At 36.9% G+C, this 21,954-nt stretch overlaps 1 pseudogene; it reads left to right on the top strand.

Moving 5' to 3' along the window:
* The first annotated feature begins 1,025 nt into the window (after nt 1-1,025).
* Nucleotides 1,026-21,954, top strand: part of LOC101963749 (histone deacetylase 1 pseudogene) — a 75,159-nt pseudogene continuing 54,230 nt past the window's right edge.

The raw sequence follows: 21,954 nt of genomic DNA on the forward strand, positions 1-21,954 counted from the left end.
GACTGAGTTCCAACCTGAAATATTGCATTTCTTTCACTCAGAATTCTGGAAATACCATTTTTAAAAAATTCTTTCTTTATGCGAAGATGTTTCCAAAATCTCTCTCTCTCTTTCTCTCTCTCTCTCTCTCTCTCTCTCTCTCACACACACACACATACACACACACACACACTTCTTTATTGTAAGAAAATCATATGAATGTAATGCTTATTTAAAGGCAGTGTGTTATTGTTTGTATATGATTTGTTCTCTCTGAGAGTCATGTTGAAATTTGATTGCCATTGTGGCAGTATTGGGAGTTGGGACCTTGGAGAGAGATTAATGCATTTCTTGAGGGAGAGGATTAATTACCAAGAGAGAGGGTTTTACAAATCAAAACTGCCCTTGTATTTTGTCTCTTCTGCACATACCTGATTACCCTTCCACATTTCTGCCATGTTTTCATGCACATGAAGTCCTTGCCGGGTGTGACCATGGACTCTTGAACTTCCAGCTTCCAGAACCATGTGCGAAATAGATCTTTCTTTCATAAATGAGCCAGTCTTAGGTATGCTGTTATAGCAATAGAAAACAGACTAAGATACAATGAAATAAATTTTTTGAATTCATTATTTTTACACTCTATGATTATAATTAACCTTGCTTTTCTTGTATTTAAGGTAATTATTTTTGACTATATGCTTGTAGGTGGCCCAAAATTGCCTGTTTCTTTTCTAAATCTGGATTTTAAAATAATGCAATTAGGTTGCCAGACATCATATTTGTTCTAATTATGGAACTTATCAATGAAATGGAAGTGTGGAGGGGAAGGAAATTTTGGATATTTTTTAAGCATTGAAAGATTATTTCAAGAGGGAAGGCACAACAACTGATGGCCGAGACAGGATGAACAAACAAGATGGTGCAGACTCAGGGCACAAAGAGAAATGTCTGTTACTATTATGATATACCCTTACAAAGTCAATGCTGAGGAGACGAACAAGTACTACATTAATTTTTTTTTTTGCTCTTTCTGCACAGGTAACATGTCTGAGTAAGCAAGCAGATGCAGAGATTTAATACTGGTGAGGACTGTGTAATATTGACGGCCTGTTTGAGTTCAGTCAGTTGTCTACTTGGGCTTTGAGGCAAGTGCTGCTAAACTTAATAAGCAGCAGATGGACGTTTGTGAATTGGTTTGGGGGCCTGTTCCATGCAAAGAAGTCCGGGGCATCTGGTTTCTGTTATGTCAATGATGTTGTTTTGGTCATTGTGGAACTGCTTAAATATCATCAGAGTATTCTGTGTATTGACATTGATATTCACCACAGTTATGGCATGGAAGAAGCCTTCTATACCACTGACTGGATCATGAGTGTGTCCTCTTATAATACGGAAAGTATTTTCCAAGAACTGGGGACCTCTGGGACATTGGGACTGGCAAAGTATTATGCTGTTAACTACCCACTTGAAGATGAGCTTGATGATGAGTTCTCTGATGCCATTTTCAAGTGGCTCAGTCTACTGTGGTCTTCTTACAATGTAGCTAAGACTTGTTGTCTGGGGATCAGTTAGGTTGCTTCGATATGACCATTATGTGGGACATTTGTCAAGAGCTTCAACCTACCTATGCTGATGCTAGATTACACCATTCAGAAGGTTGCCCAGTGCTGGACACAGAGATCCCTAATGAACTTTCATACAATGACTTCCTTGAATACTTAGAGCCAGATTTCAAGCTTTACATCAATCCTTCCAATACACACTAACCAGAATACTATAGAGTTCCCAGAAAAGACCAAAGAGCTGCTTTTGGAGAAGCTAAGGATGCTGACCCATGCACTGGGATCCAAATGCAGGTGATTCCTGAGAATACCATCCCAGAGGAGACTGGCGATGAGAATGATGAAGACTCTGACAAGTGCCTCTCAATCTGTTCCTCTGGAAATGAATGGCCTCTGAGGCAGAGTTGTCCAGCTAGGATGAAGAGGGAGAGGGTGGCCATAAGAACTCTTCCAACTTCAAAATGTAGTGGGTAAAAATGGCAAAGACCCAGAATAGAAGAAAGAAATCACAGAACAGGAAAAAGTCAAGGAGAAGCCAGAAGCCAAAGGGGTTAAAGAGGAGGTCCAGTTGGCCCCAACAGACCTCTCCAGCCCAGGCTTCTTGCAAAGTTCCCTATCTTTCTCCTTCAACCCCTCAGATTTGTATTTTCTATTTCTCTGTGTATTTACATAAAAATATATTAAGTATGAATGTACCAGGATCTAGCTGGGAACCAGGTTCCTGATCCCAGGGAGCCATCCTGGGGAACTCTTCCAGAAGCTGCCTTCCTCCATCCTCCCTAAGTCTCAGTTTTGAACATCTAGGTTTGGGTGGGAGGGATGCAGCCAAAAAGCAAAATCTGGGAATGTCAATGACCTGCTTTAAAGCTTTGGGACGGTGCACTTACCATGTGTTCTAGAAGGGGTGGCTGACTGTTCAGGGACCCCCGTTCTTTTCAGGCCATTAAGGTAATAGCAGCATCTTTTAGATTGCTTCTGTTCTCATACCTTCCCACTAGCCTCAAGTGAGCCCAGAATTCACATCACCCTCTGGTTTCCCCCAATTCGCAGTGGAGGTTGGTAGTCTAGTTTCCTTTTGAAGAAACTATTTTCATTTCTGTGAGATTCTTTGTAATAAAATAGTTAACACCACCACCACCACCCCTGCCCTGTCATATTTCAAATACAATCTCATGGAAGAGTGTTTCTACCACAGAAATGAAACAGACCTGTCTTACCTGCTACCACCATATTAATGTTTGTTACTGTCTTTAGTTTTGATAGCTAAGATGATATAAGTAGTAAGAGAATATTCTACCTTAAGTTAGATATTGAGCACTCGGCTCAGACTGTATCTGTGAACCACACATATAATTGACCTTTTTGGAGATCAGATACTACTGACATGAAATGTTCAGTGAATGATACATGGATAACACTTTCACAAAAATAAAAAATGTGTTTTGAGATTTGTGCCCAAAATTCTAATGTTTTATATTTATATAATAGTTAACCAGAAGAGTGTATCATTTTTATATATTAGCATAAGTACAATCACAAATACACTTGAAATCTGTAGGTTTTGTAACTTGTAATTAGTGTTCAAATCCTAGTGGGAATACAGAACATGTTCATCCACAAAAAGAGTATTCCCACTGACTTAATTTATCCAAACTAAGATAGCCTCTTTTCCTGGTGGGATTTGTATTTATGGATAAGATATTAGGGGTATGACTAGAATCTCCCTATTTCAACTTTCCAGATAGAGAATGTGTTTCCTTTCTGTTGGGAAAAGGGACCTTATGACTCAGTGATTGGTTTGACTCTATATTTGATTTAATCTGGACCGTTGGCTAGAATGGTTTTGATTATTGATTTGATTGTGGAGAGACTCTTTTCCACAAGTTTTCCTCTTTTTTTCCCCCTGAGTTTAAAGTATCTGGATAGCAGAAATATGTAGAGATGGCAACGCTTATGATTAAGAATTTAAATAACAACTTAAGAGTGTATGTTTATCTCCTCAACACCTTCACTAGATGTCTAATAGACATTGCAGACTCAACATGTTCAAGAAGCCTGATTTTCTACCCCAATACTATATGCAAACAAAACCTAAAACATAAAACCTGTACTCTTCTATGTTTCTACAGCTCAGTAAGTGGTCTAATCAGCCACCTAGTCTTCAACCCCAAATCCCATTAAACATCTTTTATTACTCTCTTTCTCTTATCCTTCGTATTGAGTCCATTACCAAGAGAATTGACTCTTTCAAGGTGTATCATGCTGTCTACTGCTACTCTAGCTCAAGCCACTTTGGACTCCAGTCTGGGCTACTGTGATCATCTTCTAACAGACCCGGTGCCCTGACTCTTGCATGATTTCAAACTAGATTCTGCCTACCATTCTGGTTTTATTATTGATTTAAAAAAATTAGAGCAGTTTTTGAAAACTGCTCTAAAATAAAAAAATATTTTAGAGCAGTTTTAGGTTCATAGTAAAATTAAGAGGAAGGTACAGAGATTTCCCATATATTCCCTCCCCCTTCCCTCACATGCATGGCCTCCTCATTCTCAACATCTCCCACAAGCGTGCTGCCTTTGTTACAACTGATGAACCTACGTGGACACACTGTTATTACTCCAAATGCATAGTTTACATCAGAGTTCACTCTTGATGCTGTTATGTTTAATGGGTTTGGACAAATAAATAGATCACAATTTAAATTTCACCTCCACAGAGATTTTCCTGACCACACAATGTAAGGTAGTCTTTTCTGTAATTTAACATTTTTTTAGACAAAATATGTCTAGCTTATATTTTCTTGTTTATCCTCTCTAAGACAGGTGCTTTGTTTAGTTCCCTAGCACATTCCTCACACCAGAAGAGGGTCTAATGTTCAGTGAATAAGTTACTAAATGCATGATCATAAAGTCCTGAAATCTACAGTCCTGGTGAACTACAGCTATGATTTATACTTCACAACCTACTGAAACTTTCTCTTTCTCTCTCCTCTAGCAACTGTTTTTGCTTTTTCTGACTTTCCCTTTCCCTTGGTCTTTCTTGTTTGATCTGCACCCCACCTTTCTTCTTAGGCAGCATCTTCCCCCTCTGACTTTTTTCTTCTCCATCATTCCCACTCCTTTCATTCTTTGACCCAAACTGGACAGAAAAGCTGCCTGAGAATCCTTTTAAAAAAATATTTGTTTTACTTGTTGAATAAATCTTCAGTTCACTTGTTCTTCTTAATTTAAAAAGCAGGTAGATTGAATGTCATACTTTTTTTTCCTAAGGCAAAAATATATACATTAATTTTTATTATTACTTCTATATATCAGTGATCCTGGAGATCTGGGGCAAGTGCTTCCTATTTCTGCTCCTGCTTCTGTTTGAATGGTCCAAAGACTTCTACACACCTATAACTCTGGAGCTGAATGGGAAGAGAGCCATTCCAGAGGTGAGGAACTTCATGGGCATTAAAAATAATCTAGAAATGAACTCTCCTCCCACCTCCTGGCATCCTCTTTCTTGGGATGACTACCTGAAATGTGAGGGTGAGAAGCTACAAAGGATACACAGAGGTCCCTAATGGAAGGGAACTGTCTTTATGCATCTTCACCTGCCATGTGATAAAATGTCAGCCATCTCACCAACAGCAACGAAGAAGGATCTTTGGTCTTAGTGCTCATCAGTTTCATTGACTGATTCAACATGTAGCTGATTCTTGTAGTTTGGAAATAATATGCTAATGATCTTACCAGGAAAAGAATATATCATTGGTTGTTTTTTCTAGTTATGGTGTTCTAAGGATAAAGTGGCTCTGCAGAGAGGGGAAGTTACTTAATGAAGATATGTTTTGAAGACTCAAGAGTCCAAACTGACAAGAATTGCCAGTGAGCCAGGATGAGGTAGTTGCTGCAATGTGTATGCATGAATATGTGCCTGTGCATGTGTTATTGAGTGAGTAGAGAGTATCAAACTCCATACCTTGTATCCTTTATTGGATATTTACCAGTGAGTTTCTTCTTTTTCATTTTTTCTTGTGCTTTTATTTTGAGAATTTTCAAACAAAATATTGAATCACCTCCCCTAAAAAGAATGAATTATGAGTTGTGGATCATCATTGTGGTTTATGTAGACGATCACCTTACTTGGCATGAAGCATTTCTCAAACCTACTAGACCTTAGAAACTGTATAGTTGCATCTCTCAGGACTGAACATTTGAAGAATCAGTAAAACTCATTCAGTCACTGGATGTACTAGGTAATGAAGTTTCAAGAAATAACCTGTGCTAATTGAATGTGGAATTTATAGAGGAACAGTATGGAAGGTCACCAGTTACTTAATTAAAATCCAGTCACTACCTGGATGTCTTGTTTCAGCGCACCTCATTATTCACAAAATGCTTGCTCTCGTCTCTTCTTTTGCGTGGGCCTTATCAATAACTTCTTTTAGCTCTCTAATCATTCTTTTGAAAGATTCAAATGTCTTCATTCAACTATGAATGGTCATTTATAGATTAATAGTTGACTTCTCTAATCTCTTTGTACTTAAAAAAAATTCAGTTACTTTTGATGATAAGAGAAAGAGGGAAAGAAATAAAGGTCAACCATGAATTAAATCAAATAATTTATTGGTTATAGTCTTAAAATATAGCAACAATGGAGCTGAGGTTGGGGCTCAGTGGTAGACCACTTGCCTTGCACCCATGAGGCACTGGGTTTGATACTCAGGACCACAGAAAAATAAATAAATAAAATAAAGATATTATGTCCATCTACAATAAAATATATTTGAAAAATATAGCAACAATGCTATTAGAATATGATAAGGAAAACAAAATCAATACTTTCTTATTTTCTTGTGCTGATGAAGTGGGTAAGAGGGCTCAAAATCTATTTTTCATTCTTTGTATTTCCAAATTCCTCAATGCCTAAAATATTAGATATGATTCAGAATATTATAAAAGATGATATTAAGTTCTGCATTTATTAGACCTGCTAAAATAAAAAATCAGTTTTGTTTAATGAAGAAAATGTGTTTGTTAAAGAAGAGGTTTATTATGAATGCTGATAGCTCCCAACATTGGATACAGATATGGATCCCAAGATGTTTATACATTTAAAAAAATTATGATATGCAACAAAGGAGAAACGGTGTTTATTTATCTGAGATGGTAGAGAGAAAATTCCTCAAGTGGTTTCCATTCTTTCATGCCAATCAGGCTACTCACATCTGAAGAGCATGGATCTTGGAAAGGGGAGTAGGAGAAGAAAGAACTAAAAAGGTAAATAAATTGTTTAAAAATTTGGATGGTACAACATGGATAAAAACATGAGAATATATGTGTTTCTGTACAGACTGTCACAAATCTGGAAAATAAAGTTGAAGCATCACTAACAATTGACCCAAGATGTAATCCTATCTAACACTTGCAGGCAACATGTGACACAGATTTTAGCTGTACAGCTGTGAAGACACCTGCCAGTGCACTCCACCTCCTCAGATTTCTTGTGTCTGCATTATTGAAAGATCCGATCTGATTTCCAAGAAGGTATTTCTTTCTATATATAAGATATGGTGACTTCAAATGTATTATTTGGATTTCATGTGCCTTCCCCTTTTGATGTTATTGCTTTTGTTAGGAGAATAAATTACTAAGGACACATTCAGCATGTTGAAATAATGAAGCCACTTATAATCACTTCTGTCTATGTGGTTTATGAACCTTCTCATTTCTAGTTATTTGGCAATTAAATATGATCTGCCTTTAAACTGAGAGAACCTATGATGCGTTTATTCTTCATGGACATAGCTTTCCTTCAGAGTAAGGAGATTCTCTCCAGAGCCCCTGACTTTAGCATGAAGGAAGAGTTCTCAATTGCTAGAAGTTTCCAGGATTAACCCAACTGAGAATTCTTTCTCAGATGGAAGCAATATGGCCAGTTTTTAAAAAACTGTGATAGAAGTTCTCCAAGCCAAATTCTGTAGGTTCCACGATCAAGGTCAGAGGAGGCATTCATTCATTCTTTCTGCGCTTTGCAAGGCAGTCACTGGTTGTATATCAAAGAAGAAAACAGGCAGAAATTCATTTCCTCAAGGACTTGATGTCCTAGTAGAAGAGATGCCATAAATAAGATAAATAAGAAAAGTACACAGCACGTTAGGTAGTGATAATAGATAAGGAGGAAAAAATGGAAGAGTGAGGAAACATAAAATATCAAAGAGTGACGATTGCTAAAGTTTAGTTAAAGTGACCAGGGACGGTCTCCCCAAAAGATGTCCAGAGTTGGTGCTACAGTGTGTCCTGAAGATCCCCCTTCAGGACACACTGTAGCTCACAACTTTCCATTAAGTTACTCTCCAGGAATTGCCATTAGGAAGATAGTCCTTTAACTGAGGTCATACCTAGAGAGAGTCTATTTGGTGACTGGAGAAATGAGGTGTTGTAAAGACCAAGTGCCTTTGTCTCAGGGCAGTAAAATGCTAAAAAGCCATGCCAGCCTCAGAGCCCCATGAAACAGACTGAGGCCCTGGTATGACTGTGTCACTGTTCACTTTTTTCCCCTCTGCACAGGAACTGGGATTACAGGCTATAGTCTAAGACTCAGGCAAAATCCTTCCTCACATCCTAGTCTCATAAAATGTTCTAATTGACAAAGGTGCTTCCTTTGGTGAGAAGGTGCCTCATTCTGGATGTGCTGTTTTATATGCTCCTATGTGGTTGCTTTTCCCTCCAGAAATTTATATTTTGAGTTCTGCTAAGCAATAACAGAGACATCTATCAAGATAATTTCAATGTTCTGTTCTATTTAATTTGTATATTTGAATATATATATTACACCACAGCATAGGTAATTTTTTTCTTTGTTCCAGGTCATAACTTCCAGTATAAACCTCACTTGTACCCTAAGAGTTGCACTCATAAATCCCTATAGGGAGCTAGCAGGTGACAGAAATGAAAGGAGAAGGTAAAATAATAGGGAATGGACAAACTACAGAGGGTATATGCTTCATTTAAGAGGGAATCCCAACACGTAGCAGCAGCTGATTTGTTATTAAGCTGTTATGGCAACTCAATGTTGCCAGATATTCCAATTTTTATCTGGATATGACTGAAATTTTAATTTATTTTAGTGCAACATCTCTGAATTTTGGATCATTGACAACTAAATCAAAATTATAAAAACAAAACAAAACATGGTGTATGTGAAACAAACCACAATGTGGTTCATAGTTTGCTGGGAAGCTGCCAGGCACTGATAAGAAATTTTTCAAAAATTATGATTTACATATGAGGTGTCCTTAAAAGTTCATGTGTGAGACAATGCAAGACTGTTCAGAGGTGAAATGATTAGATTATGGCATGTGTAACCTGATCAGTGGATGAGTTCACTGATAAGGATTAGCTGGGTGGTAACTGTAGGCAGGTAGGGTGTGGCTGGAGGTTACTAGGGTTGTGACTTCAGGGTTTATATTTTGGCCCTGGTGAGTAGAGCTCTCTCTGCTTCCTGATTGCTATGTACTGAGCTGCTTTCTTCCTCCACACCCTTCACATGGTATTTTGCCTCATTTGAGCCAGAGCAATGGGGTCGACCATCTATGGGCTGAGACTTTAGAAACCATAAGCACCAATTAAAAATTTCCTCCTTTATGTTGTTCTATTATGTCAGGTCTATTGGTCATAGTGATAAAAATAAACTGATTAAAAAAAATCTTCACACAGTTACAGGTTGGAACCTGCACTGGCTACTTTTCATGCTCCTGCACATAAAATACTCCCCCCCCCCCGCTTCCTTGTGGAATCTGTGCAGGTATGTTTGTCCTACTAGACAGAAAGTACCTTTGAAGAGAGAGAGATTGGGTGGTGTCCCTGGGCTCCCTGAATCATCTATTATGTGTTCATGCCTGGGAGATACATATGATTGTTTTTCAATGAAAAGAACAGTAAATACTGCCAATTTTCATTCTCCAATTCTGTTTTGAGTATTTCAGGTTACAATATTAAAGCAAAAACAAAGTAAATTGACTGTAAAAATCAGTCTTAGTGGGAGAGTTTTCCATTAAGTTGGCACCAAAGGACTTCTTAATAAAACTCTTGACTTTGATTTAAATCAATAAATGAAAACTGGCTTTCTTCTAAAGTTATCTAAAGCGTGGTCACACTTTGAAAATATAAATTGCAAAGAGTCAGGTTCAGCATGGTTTTCACTGAGATGTGATTACGAGAACATGGAAGATTAAAGTCATATTTACATACAATAGGATTAAATATTATTTATGCACTGAAAGTGGCTCTCTGTGGTAGTAGCATAGCACACATTATAAAGACATCCCAAATCACTCTAAAAATCTCTCTTCACAGCAGAACCTCAAATGTCAACATTCGCAGTCATACAGCATATTTTACTAGTATTCTTAGTAGCGGAAAAAGCCTCTTCTTTGCCATTTATAAGGCACTTTCAACTACATTATCTCATTTAAGACATCATGTGACATGGAGCTAGTGAATTATTTACAAATATTTTATTTACAAAAAATAAATTCCATATTGTGCTGACTTGATGAGATTGTGTATTTATGTATTTAGTGAAATACTTAACAAATCAGTTAAAGAACAGAAGGGTAAAAAATATCTCCTGAGGCTATCAGAAAGGGGAAGGTGGGGAGGGAAGGGGGTATGGGGTCAGGAAAGATGGTGGAAGGAGACAGATATCATTCCCCTAAGTACATGTATGACTGCACACATGGTGCGATGCTACATTGTGTACAACCAGAGAAATGAAAAGTTGTGTTGCAATTGTGTACAATGAATCAAAATGCATCCGATGTCATATATACCTAATTAAAATAAACAAACAAACAAACAAATAATAAAAGAAAATGCTGAGTAGAATATTTTTATATCAGTGACAAATGACACCTAGAGATCATAAAAGACTGGATGCTTTGATTACCTAATAATCAAAAATTTCTGCATTGGGAAGTCTCTAATAAATATACTTTTAAGAAATAACCATGAGAAATATCTCTTTTTCTGTATCTATCATAAACCTTTCTATGTATCTATGCTGCTTTTTATGCATCTATCATCTGTCTATTATCTATTATATATCTGAGAGAATCAACAGAAATAATAAACTAAGAGCTACTAGTAATCAATAAAAAAATTAAGTCACTCAGATAAGGGGAAAGTTGAGTGGCAGATTATTGAATAAGAACAAATCAATTGCAAACAATGGAAAAGATATTTAATCTCAATAGGTATTATGCAAATTTGAATGATAATAACACAATTTTTATTTCATATATCTAATAAATAAAGTTTAAAGTTTGATAAGACTAACTACTGGCTAGTATTTGGACAAACAGGTGGTCATACATTGCTTCAAGGAATACAAATTGATATAAATATTTTACATTGCAATTCAACAGTATCTGTAACAATAAAAATATATATAGTCTTTGATATGCAATTTTAGTTTTTAGAAATCCATCACACAGAATGTTGCCCTGTAAGATGTTTCTGCATGGATACAATAGTATTCTGTAATAGCAAAATATCAAAACAATACACATGTCTGTCAGCAGATTGGATACACTATGATCCAGTTATTTAAACAATGTAGATCTATCAGCAGATGCCAATATAAAAAGTTATATACATTATGGTGAATGAAACATAAGAACAAAAACTACTCAATTTTTGTAAAATTATAAAAATGCCTTATAAGTACATATTTAAAAGCCTTAAAAATGAAGCAAGTATCCAGAAAAATAAGCATGATATTAGTGGTGAACTCTGGGCACTAGAATTGGGAATTGGCAATTTTTATCTTATACTTCCCTTTCATTTTTATTATTATCAGCAAAAAAGATTCTTATTTTTCATTGTTCCTTGTGAAAAATGCTACTTTATGAAATAAACCTTCAGCATGCAAATTTATACTCCATAGGACAGACATCCAGTTTTTTTAAAATTAAAATCTCAAAGATCTAAATATTTTAAGAGCCCAGTGTGGTTGTAATTTATTCAACAGACAGCTCGTCTGATATAATTTGCTTTAATAGGATTTACATGGAACATTTAGTAACATCTTAGTGTCACTATCATCCTCACCTACGGTGTCTGGCCCAGAGATGGCAATGTCCAGTGTTTGAGATTTAAGAGCTAGTTTGATTATATAAGATATGGTGAAAGCCTTCCTGTTTTCTAAAATACACAAAAGCATTTTTAAAACATGGTTTATTGTGGCATGAATTCATCTCTACTATGATTAGATTATTACTTTTCAAATTGTACAAATCACAATAAATACCAAATGAGCCTTGGGTCATGCATGTCAACATTAATGTATTTTATAAAACATACCAAAATACTATTACAATAGGTGTTCCCTTATTTCTCAATAAAGTTTTGAGGGATTGGTATTGTGTCCATTTTACAAATGAGAAGATTGCATGCTCCCTAAGCTACAGAAAACTAGTAATTAATACAGTTCAGGTTTGAATCTATTATTTTAGGGAAGCAATATTCGATAGCAAAAAGGACCAAGTCTTTCAGGTAAAAAGTAATCAAAAATCTTCTTGGCAACAACACAATTGACTATGTGATTAAGGAAGTACCTGGGCTGTTGTGGGTCACAAGATCAGATCACAAAATATTGCTGCACCTCATTGTTCTGTAACTATGAACTGGTCAGTAATGCATACTGCATCGTATGGACAAATCCAAGAATATTTTCTCAAATAACCAGTACAGCATATTTTGAGAAAGAGTCATAACAAAGCCTAGCTATAAAGCCAGTTATTTTTCTGCTCAACAAACGTATTACAGCAGTGGAATTTACTATTTTACTCTGCCACTAAGGCAGTCCTAACCCAGGAACATATGCAGAGATGATAAATTTGTGAGTGTGTCTGGTAGGAGAGCTGAAACAGATGTGCAGAGCCAGGGACATCAAAGTTGAAACAATTACCATCTCAACAAACGGTAGTTCTCCCCTGCACAAACTTAACATTTTTAAAAGCCTTGATTCATTATATTGTTCTGGCAAATAAGTGGTGATATATTCAGATGTGAAGTGTATGTGAATAATTAAAACAAACAAACAATGAGCAGCCACTAGTGGCTTTAAAAGATACTACTGCTTAGCAGCAAATGTCACGGCATACATTTGAACCTTCTGGGAGAGCAGTCACATCTAATCTTAACCTCCACAGTTCTTTCCCAAATGCCTCTCCAGTATGGATATGTTTGCCATGTTGCCTTGGTAAGGTTGAGAGATAGGGACAGCAATGGAGACCAGCCTTCAAAATTCTGGAAATATTAACAATAGAAAAAACAGTGAGTTAAAGACTGTGAAAACAGCAGGCATGGGGCAGATGTGGCAGGGCACAGGGCGGGGGTCTTTCTGGTTGGTAGAACTGAAGTCATCATTATGGAAGGATTTCATTCAGATGCTGGAATTACATATGGTTGTTAAAAACAAACATTCTTGCCTATTTCTCAAGGGAGATTTGAAAGGATTTTTTAGTTATTATTACATGGTTTACTATATGTTTATTATATGTACGATCCAGATAATAAATTAATAAATAAATTTAATAAATAAATGAAAAAATATGGACTTTTTCACTTTATATAGTATTTTCATATTACATAGATATGGGCCCAAACACAAATTTAAAAAAAATATATGCACTTCATTTTCACTTTGGTTTCATTGTCTTAAAAACCTCAACATGAAAAGACTTGTGCCTGTGAACATTTCAAAGGGTGCTTTGCTGGAAAATGGTCTTTATTTGGTATCTTAGTAGCTTTTAAATTCTAGTGCTCCTGTTTAACAGTCTTTAAGACAATATAAACCACTTCTCTGTATTTCTGACAAATCATAAATTGCCTAGATAGAAAAATAGCATTATAATGAATTAATAGCTGATGACTGTTCAATATCAGATCTGAAGACTGATTTCTCATCGTGTGCCCCTAGTGAAAACGCTGTTTTATGGAAATGACACCTCAGCATGCAAACTCATACTCCATTATGACTTTCATATCACGGACACACAGTTTACTGGTTCAAAAAATAGGTGTTGTTATGTGTGCTGTGCTACTGGAATTGAATTAAATTATTAAACACAAGCTGGCAAAGAAATAATAGTGCAGCTGAATATTTTTGTAGCTTTGTTGATGAGCCCATGTGTTCTTCCAGTGTTTGGTTGCAATTATAGGAATTCTCAAAAAAAAAAAAAAACCCCAAAAAACAAAAAAACAATGACTTCAGTTTTGAGTCGCTGTTTCTGAGAATAAAGAAAATGCTATGCTGTGTAGCAAGGGGAATAATTAACATTTGATGCTCATTTCTAAAAATAAATACAAATATAGGTTAGTGTGCACATTTAGAAATTGTTCTTTTAATTTCCAGGAGTCTGAGGGAATGTATCAAAGTGTTCTTTTGGTGGCCATATGGAATAAAACCACAGCAGCAGAATTTCTTGACCTGAGTGGTCATGTGTTGGACTGAAGTAATCATTAGTTTGCCAATTACAGTTATCTTGCCAGTGCGCTCTTAAATCTGACAAATTCCATGTGTGAATCATCCATGTGAGAATAGAGTAGCATATTGTAGTTGTGCTAATTTCCCTTTTTTTGTATGCTCTACAAATAAGCCAAGATATTAATACATTGATTAAAAGGCATATAGAAATGTGTTGTTATCATGAACAAATAGAAGAGTGAAGTTAGAATCTCTATTCCCACCCACCATTGTTCTGAACTTAAAATATTTTGTCCAGAGCAGGCTGTGTAAAGTCCCGAGGGACTAACGCAGGATACAAATTTAGCATGCACTTTAAACTTTGGTTGTTCTATCTTTCAAGCTGCATTTAAATCTCATTAATTTTTAGTGAAAGCACAATAGTTAAATATCTTGCAGATGTAGCTTGTGTATTTAAAATTCCTTAGAAGGTTTCCATTTAGGATTTTTACTACATTAGTTTGATCTACTGTGCATGGCAATATGGCATATTCATTTCTTTCAGGATGTGCAACTTGATTTCATACTGTGGAAAAATCCAGAGCGTAAAATATTAGCATGAACAGTGTCAAGTGTCAATGCTAATTCTTTTATTACTGTGACATTATTTAAGGACAGCAATCATTCAACTATTTTAAATAATAGATATTAGAGCTTGAAAAATAGCTATCTGATCAGCCAAGATGTGTCTTTGGAAAGACCAAAGTTCTAGAAAGTTTTAGAAAGATGACAGCTATCTATCTAATCAAAATGTTCCTGCTAATGCAAGGTTACAGAGGACACAGCTGTTGACACCAGTGAGTGAAATCAGAATATGACACTTAAAAATTGTTGCATATATATATCGCAAAACAAATTTGTTCATTTCGGTGATCACACCCTGAAAGTATTTCCAAAGAAGTATAGTTACCTTCATTCCTTAGCAAACCTTCACATTTTAGCACTTAATATAGATGCCTTGTGGGACGAGAAAAATCAATATCAATTTTGGGAACTTCTAAGGAATCAATGAACTGAAATATACTGTTAAATCAAAATGTTCTAGTTTACATTGCCTGTTTTTAGAAACTATGCTAAATATAAATTTCCTGCAGAAAATTTAGTTTGAGTAGAAAAATATTCCACACAACTGGTTTTCTGTAGGACTCCAATTTTTTATCCTGAATATTTGGGAATAAAACCATAAGTGTCTTATCCAAGTATTGTGTGGAAAAGCTGCAAAATAATTAATGTAGGGAGCAGTAATAATATATTATTTTATTATAGTGCTTCTATAGTTGACAGAGCATTGCCATCTGTATTATTTATAGCCCTAATACACATTGGAAATGAAGGCGTTAATCACAATTTAAAGTACTGGAAATGCCAATTCTTTTTAAATTTTTTTGTTTATTGTTTATTTTTAGTTACACATGTCAGCAGAATCCATTGTGATATAATTATACAAGCATGGAAAATATCTTATTCTAGTTATAGTCCCATTCTCACAGATGTGCATGGTGGTGGGATTCACTTTGTTGTTTTTATATACGTACATGGAAAATTATGTCATATTCATTCCATTGTCTTTCCTTTGCTTATTCCTCCTCTTTTCCATGCATTCCCTATTGTCTAATCTACTACATTTCTATTCTTCCCCACACACCCTCTCCCCTTTTGGGTTGGCTTCCACATATCAGAGAAAACATTTGACCTTTGGTTTTTTGGGACTAGCTTACTTCACTTACCACAATAATCTACAAGTCCATCCATTTGCTGGCAGGTATTATAAAGTCATTCTTTAAGGCTGAGTAATGCCAATTCTTGAGTGTTAAGTAAGAGCACTTAAAAGGGACTGAATTATGTTGAGGACAAAAACACAGTACATATCACGTTAGTAAAGAAAGATAAATTGCCTTATAATATCATAGCTTCTACATCAGGAGCATGTACAAATGGCAGCAGAACAACTGACTGGCCTGGGGAAGAAGGGAGACTGGCTCTGCAGAGCCTGGAAAGGCTGATGATGAGAAGAGACCTGAAGGACCCAGGAGCATTGGTCAGTGGACAGGAGAAGAAATGAATGGCAGGCTAGATAGCGAGGCAGAGCTAGGAACAAGGGCGGCGTTCTGGGAATGAAAGTCACTGTGGCCAGAGCCACAGTTTGATGTGAGATGAAACTGTGGTTGAGGCTGGGACCAAAACATGCAAAATCATGAATGCTTTGCAAGGACCTAAGATTTAATCCTGTAGGAGAGAACATTGAATTTTAAGCAGGACAGCCACATGCTAAATTTCAATGTTTCATTCTCCCTCTTGCTTGGAGAAATGATGGGACGGAAACATCTTGATTAAGTTTTGAGTTCTGGTGCCAGTAGATTCTAGTGCCATTACTGACCTTGGGAGTCCTGCAAAGGAATGGGTTGGAGGGATGGGGAGAGAGTGAAGGAGATTGGCAGAAGGGAGAAAGGTCAGATCCTAGTACACAATTGTATATAACAGTCAGGATTTAGTATGCAACTAGTTTGAAATGCTACTGAATATTAAATTGGCCAGCAATGAAAATCATAACAGAACAAGTTGTAAGCCCCTGGATATCCCAGCCATTTGAGGTAGGAAATCTAAAACATGAAAATTAAGTGCAGTAAACTGTATATGTTGAGTCTCTGGCACCAGACTACCTGCATTTGAATCCTGCCTCTCCTGCTTACTAGGTCTAAGACTCAAAGCAGTTCTTGGGCAGATTCGTATCTGTGCCTCAGTTTCTTCAACTGTGAAATGAGGATAAAGAATAATATTGATGGGCTGGGGCTGTAGCTCAGTGGTGGAGTGCCTAACTTGCACATGTGAGGCTTTTGGTTTGATTCTCAGCATGAAAGAAAGAAAGAAAGAGAGAGAGAGAGAGAGAGAGAGAGAGAGAGAGAGAGAGAGAGAGAGAGAGAGAGAGAGAAAGAAAGAAAGAAAGAAAACAGAGAGAATTGCATCCATCTACAACTGAAAGGAAAATATTTTTTTAAAAAGTATGTTAAAAAAAAGAATATTGACAAACGGTTATTGTAAGGATTGAGTTTTTAAAGCTTCCAGATTTAATTCATATGTAAGTACTTGGGACATTTAAGCACTGTGATTGTAATTATTATTATTTTATTATTCCTCTCTCAAGCTTTACACTGGGACAGCTCCACGGCTCACTAGGTTGCAATGTGGTAGTTAAATTTTGTTCTGTTTAGACTAAGGGATTTGGTAAGAAATAGTTATCTATTTACCTGCTGGTCTATGAATATGGCAGTCCCCTCCATTTGTGTAATTTACAGAACTTTTGCATCTGCCCTGGATAGGATACAATTGGATTTGTTAGTGAACTGAAAAGCAACCTCAGACAAGGACTGATAAATTATTTATCTATTGATCTGTTACCCTCTGTTAGACTTTGAGCTCTTGGCAAAGTTCTATCTTCCATGATGCTTATAACAAGACTTGGTGGAAAGAATATCTACAAATGGTATTTCTTTGAGAAAGGGGCAAGGGAGCTGAGGCAAAGTGTTTTGATTGACCCATTTGTACTCTTCCTTTCTTAAGAAATTCCTATTCTTTACTGTGGAATAAATGGCTTTCTCACAGTACAGAGTGAAAGAAATAACACTAAACACACTTAAGAGAAAGTAGATAGAAAATGAACTTCATGGACTGTTATAACTTGTCTGTCCCTCACATATTATGGATAAGGCTGGGCAGGCCACAGGGGTTAAGTGATTTGCCCAAGGCTACAGATCGCTGGCAATAGAATTCCGTCTAGCTCATATGTCCCTGAAGCCCAGTCTAGAGGTTTTCACCATTATACTATATCCTAAAGAATGTCATGTAATGATTTCTTTTTAAAGGAAAGGAAATCTGTATTGAAATCTACAGATTATTTCTAAATAATAGATTTTAAAATTTCTGAAATTAGCCTAATTATTGTCTATTTAACCGAAGCCCTCCTAATTCCTGCTATCTCCTAACACCTACTGAATTGCGTGCCTTTAACCAAGTATCCACCTATGGGCTTATATTCCTAAGCCTGTGTATTTCTGATAAAAATTTACCCTTACACATAATGCTGAACCGATTTAAAATATTTTCCTTTGTTGAAACTAAGGCAATTCATTTCATTCACGTCAATAACATGTAATTGTATGTACAGTGAGCTGCGCTCACCCAGACTAATGAATATTCAACCAGTATTGAGAAAAGGGCGCCCCTGGAATGATTACCAGGGGCCCTTTCTGATTTAGCAGAGCACCCAAGAGTCAGGCAGGGACAACATGGCTTTCTCTACCCAGCTCGATAGCTGGGCCTGTGGCTCCGCCCACCCTGACGCACGGGCCCGCCTGTCTGATTTGGGGGCTCTGGCAAAAAGCCTGAGCCCATTGATTACAGATCGCTGTTAATAAAGAGCATTTGTAATGCAGCAGTGGTGAGGCAGCCTCCGCACGCCGGTTCATGATGGCCCTTCAGGCTCCACAATTAAGTCGTCCAGCAGGCATGCCCCCTGTTGCAGCTGCTCTGTCAATCTCATTTTGGAGCACAAATGATCTTAGACCCGGTGTTTGACATGGGGTTTTAACACCAAAGAAGGCAATTCTGCAACTTCAAATGAGCCTAATTGGCTGAGCGCTCGGGCGTTCACTCAAGCTGCTTCAGTCCATCAGAGTGAGATTTCCAGCTAATTGAACTGCTCAGAAGGAAAAGGACCAGGAAGAATCGCGAGGTGCTGAAGGATTGGAGAGGGTGATATATATATATATATATATATATATTCATGATAGCAAACTTAAAAGTACATTCCTCCTCCTTAATCAACCACCTGTCAACATAGAAAAAAAAAGAGTAGTTATGGCTGCAGATGCTCAGAGTTATGATCTGAAATTGAGTTGTTGCTCTTAAGATTATAGATGTACATGTGTTGCTGATACAGAACATTTCAAAACACTTAGTCTGTGCAGCATTTTTTCTGCATCACCCTCAAAGCTGCCCAAAATACACAGCATGCAAATGTTGGCTGCGTGGAGGGAACAGAGGAAAGTAATCAGAGGTGTCTCAGGTGGAGTCAGCGTGTGCTCATGCATCACCTTCCTCTGCCTTGGTTCATCCTCCGTTAAGTGGGGATTGTATGGAGAAAGCTGTGATGTCTATATTTGCACCTGTGCCCATATCTATATCTAAAAAAGGGGGCATATCCATATCTATATTGCTGACATATCTATATCTATAGAGCTGATATTCCTTCATGATTCAGAATAAATAACATTTTATAGACAAAAATGTATATAGCAGTTTTAAAAGAGTATGATAAATCATAGTTTGTCCAATCCTTTGTGAGATATCAATACAGTAATGTATTAGGCAGGTACTTGGAACCAAGGGAATTGATCTGTTGTGCCTTTCTAAACCAAAGCATTGCTTAAAGATGATTACCTAATAACTTTTCGGGAGTGTGGAATTCACTACACAATTGTCTAATTTACCTAAATCTGGTTTTATGTGACATGGTGGTTGAAAAGTAATTAAGGGAAGTTATGGAGCAGATACATAAAAAGATTTAGGACTGGTTCAATTTTATATAAATATTTTGTTTCAGATATTGAAAGAGAGGATACAGAAAAATATTTCACTACATATAAAAGACACGCAGGCAGTGAGCAAAATATGCTGAGCATCAGCTGATTTTTAGTCTGGGAACACATGTACATTTTATGGTGCCCAAACTTAGGGGCTCAGGGAGAATAGTTGTGCTTGGACACATTAAGTCTTGAGAGTTGTTCCACTGAGTTCTGCCTCTGCTTCACTTTGTGACCTTGGGTAAACCATTCAGGATTCCTAAGCCTCAACTTCCCGATCCTAAACAAAACAGCAGGACCAAGTATGGTCCATCAGCCACCAGCCACATTATCCTGAAGATGCCTGATGACAAGGATAAAATTTACTCTCTTCCTTGGGGAACCTGTATGATTGTGTCCCTTGTACCACAGCAGCACTTCTATTTATAACCGGAAAGAGAACACATCATCCTCAAATCTTGAATATAGAAAAATATAGGAAATAGTCCTATTTCACAGTTAATCCCCCATTAGGACGAGTCAGTTTAGGAATCAGCACTGTAATTTCTATATGCTGAGAGTCCTGGACCAATAGAGAACTTTGGCTACTTTGACTTAGCACAATATTTTTTTAAAAGTTTATCCAGGTTGTAGCATGCATCAGTACTGTATTCCTTTTTATTGCTAAGTAATATTCTACCACATGGATATACATAGGTATCCATTCATCAGCTGATGTACATTTGTGCTGTTTTCATCTTTTGGCAATTACAAATAATGTTGCTATGAATATTTGTGTATCCTCCATTTATTTTACTTATAAAATTTCCTGTTTCTCTATCCTTATTATTATTTTTTTAGAGATCCAGGTTGATAAATACAAAGTTCCTCTGGTTAAAATGAATCATTTAATATTTTTTAGCATATTTACAGAGTTTTGCCCCATCACCCTACTCTAATTTTAGAACATTTTAATCACCCCAAAAAGAAACTTAGAACTCATTAATGATCGATTGCCATACTTCCCTTCTGCCCACTCCAGCCCTGGGCAAACACTAATCCTCACTCTAACCCTAGAGATTTGGCTATTCTGAACATTTCATATAAATGGAATCATTCATACAATATGTGCCTTTAGATCTGATGTACAACTAGATGTGTTTTTTTTTTCTTTTTCCTCTAAAGCTCAGAAGTCAGGTAAAATTTTTTCTTCTTCCTTTTACTTTTTCTATAATTTTAATCAGTGGATTAACACAGTAACTTAATATACTTGTCTCCCTGATACCCCACTCCTTTCACCCAGTCTAGATCTCTCCCATTTCCTCTCCCCTTCAAACAAGATATTCAGTGAGAATGGAAAAGAACAGATCAATTATGCTGCCCAGTCCTTCCCCTTGGCCATGCAGAACAGGGTCTCAGGCACCTTGCAGAGCCCATTAGGGGATTTCCCTCTTTTCTTCTGAAAACCTTTCTCATGGACCATTTTTCTTCCTCCTCTAATGGGATTGATAGCCTCAAATCTACTCTACAGCTTTCCTACTGGAACATTTCTGCAATGTGCCTTGGAGTCCAAGCCCCTATTTCCTGGATCCCACGTATTTCTATTTCTCAAGTTCATTGCCATATAGCTTAAGCTGTGTGGGGTGTGAAAGGGAACCCAGGCCTCAACTATTTTGTATACGCAGAGGTGTTCAACTGACATTTCTTCACCCCACCTCCAATCCCTGAGCCTCCTGGGGTTTGCTCTGCAGATCAGCTCACATTTCAAGGATGTCCCCTGTTCTGCTTTCAATTCCCACATATGCATGCAGATAATTCCTCTCTGTATTCTTTGCCCTAAAGAGTTTGTACTTTCCTTGTTCCTTTCCTAGTATTGTGAAAGGCCTTTGGAGAAGGAGGATGTGAATGTGTAGAGCGGATATTTGAGTGGAGGAGGTTCAGGCCTTGATTTCAAAAGCTTCATGTAGCTCTTCCCAAATCACTGCTTCCCACTTGTGGCTCACTGACAGCTGGATAGTGCTAACCCTATCTCTTTCTCTTAGGACTGGAGTTTCAAATTACCCTCCAGAAAAAATAATTGGTAAAGTATTTTTTTTTTACCTTTACCTACTTATACTTACAATGTATAATTATTATAAAAATTATGAAAGTAAAAACGAACTATCCAGGGCTCATTAATGGACAAATGTGACCAAGCTTAAAAGGTGCTGAAAGCATTTAGAACAGAAGGGTCCTTAAGGGCCCAAGGCCTAAGAATGAGGAAACAGATTCAGGGAGGTCACCTGCCATTCTCTGGGTGCCCCCAGCTAATAGGTGGGAGAGTCTCAAGGAGAGCC

This window comes from Ictidomys tridecemlineatus, chromosome 8 (genome assembly GCF_052094955.1).
Source record: "Ictidomys tridecemlineatus isolate mIctTri1 chromosome 8, mIctTri1.hap1, whole genome shotgun sequence".
Taxonomy (NCBI): domain Eukaryota; kingdom Metazoa; phylum Chordata; class Mammalia; order Rodentia; family Sciuridae; genus Ictidomys; species Ictidomys tridecemlineatus.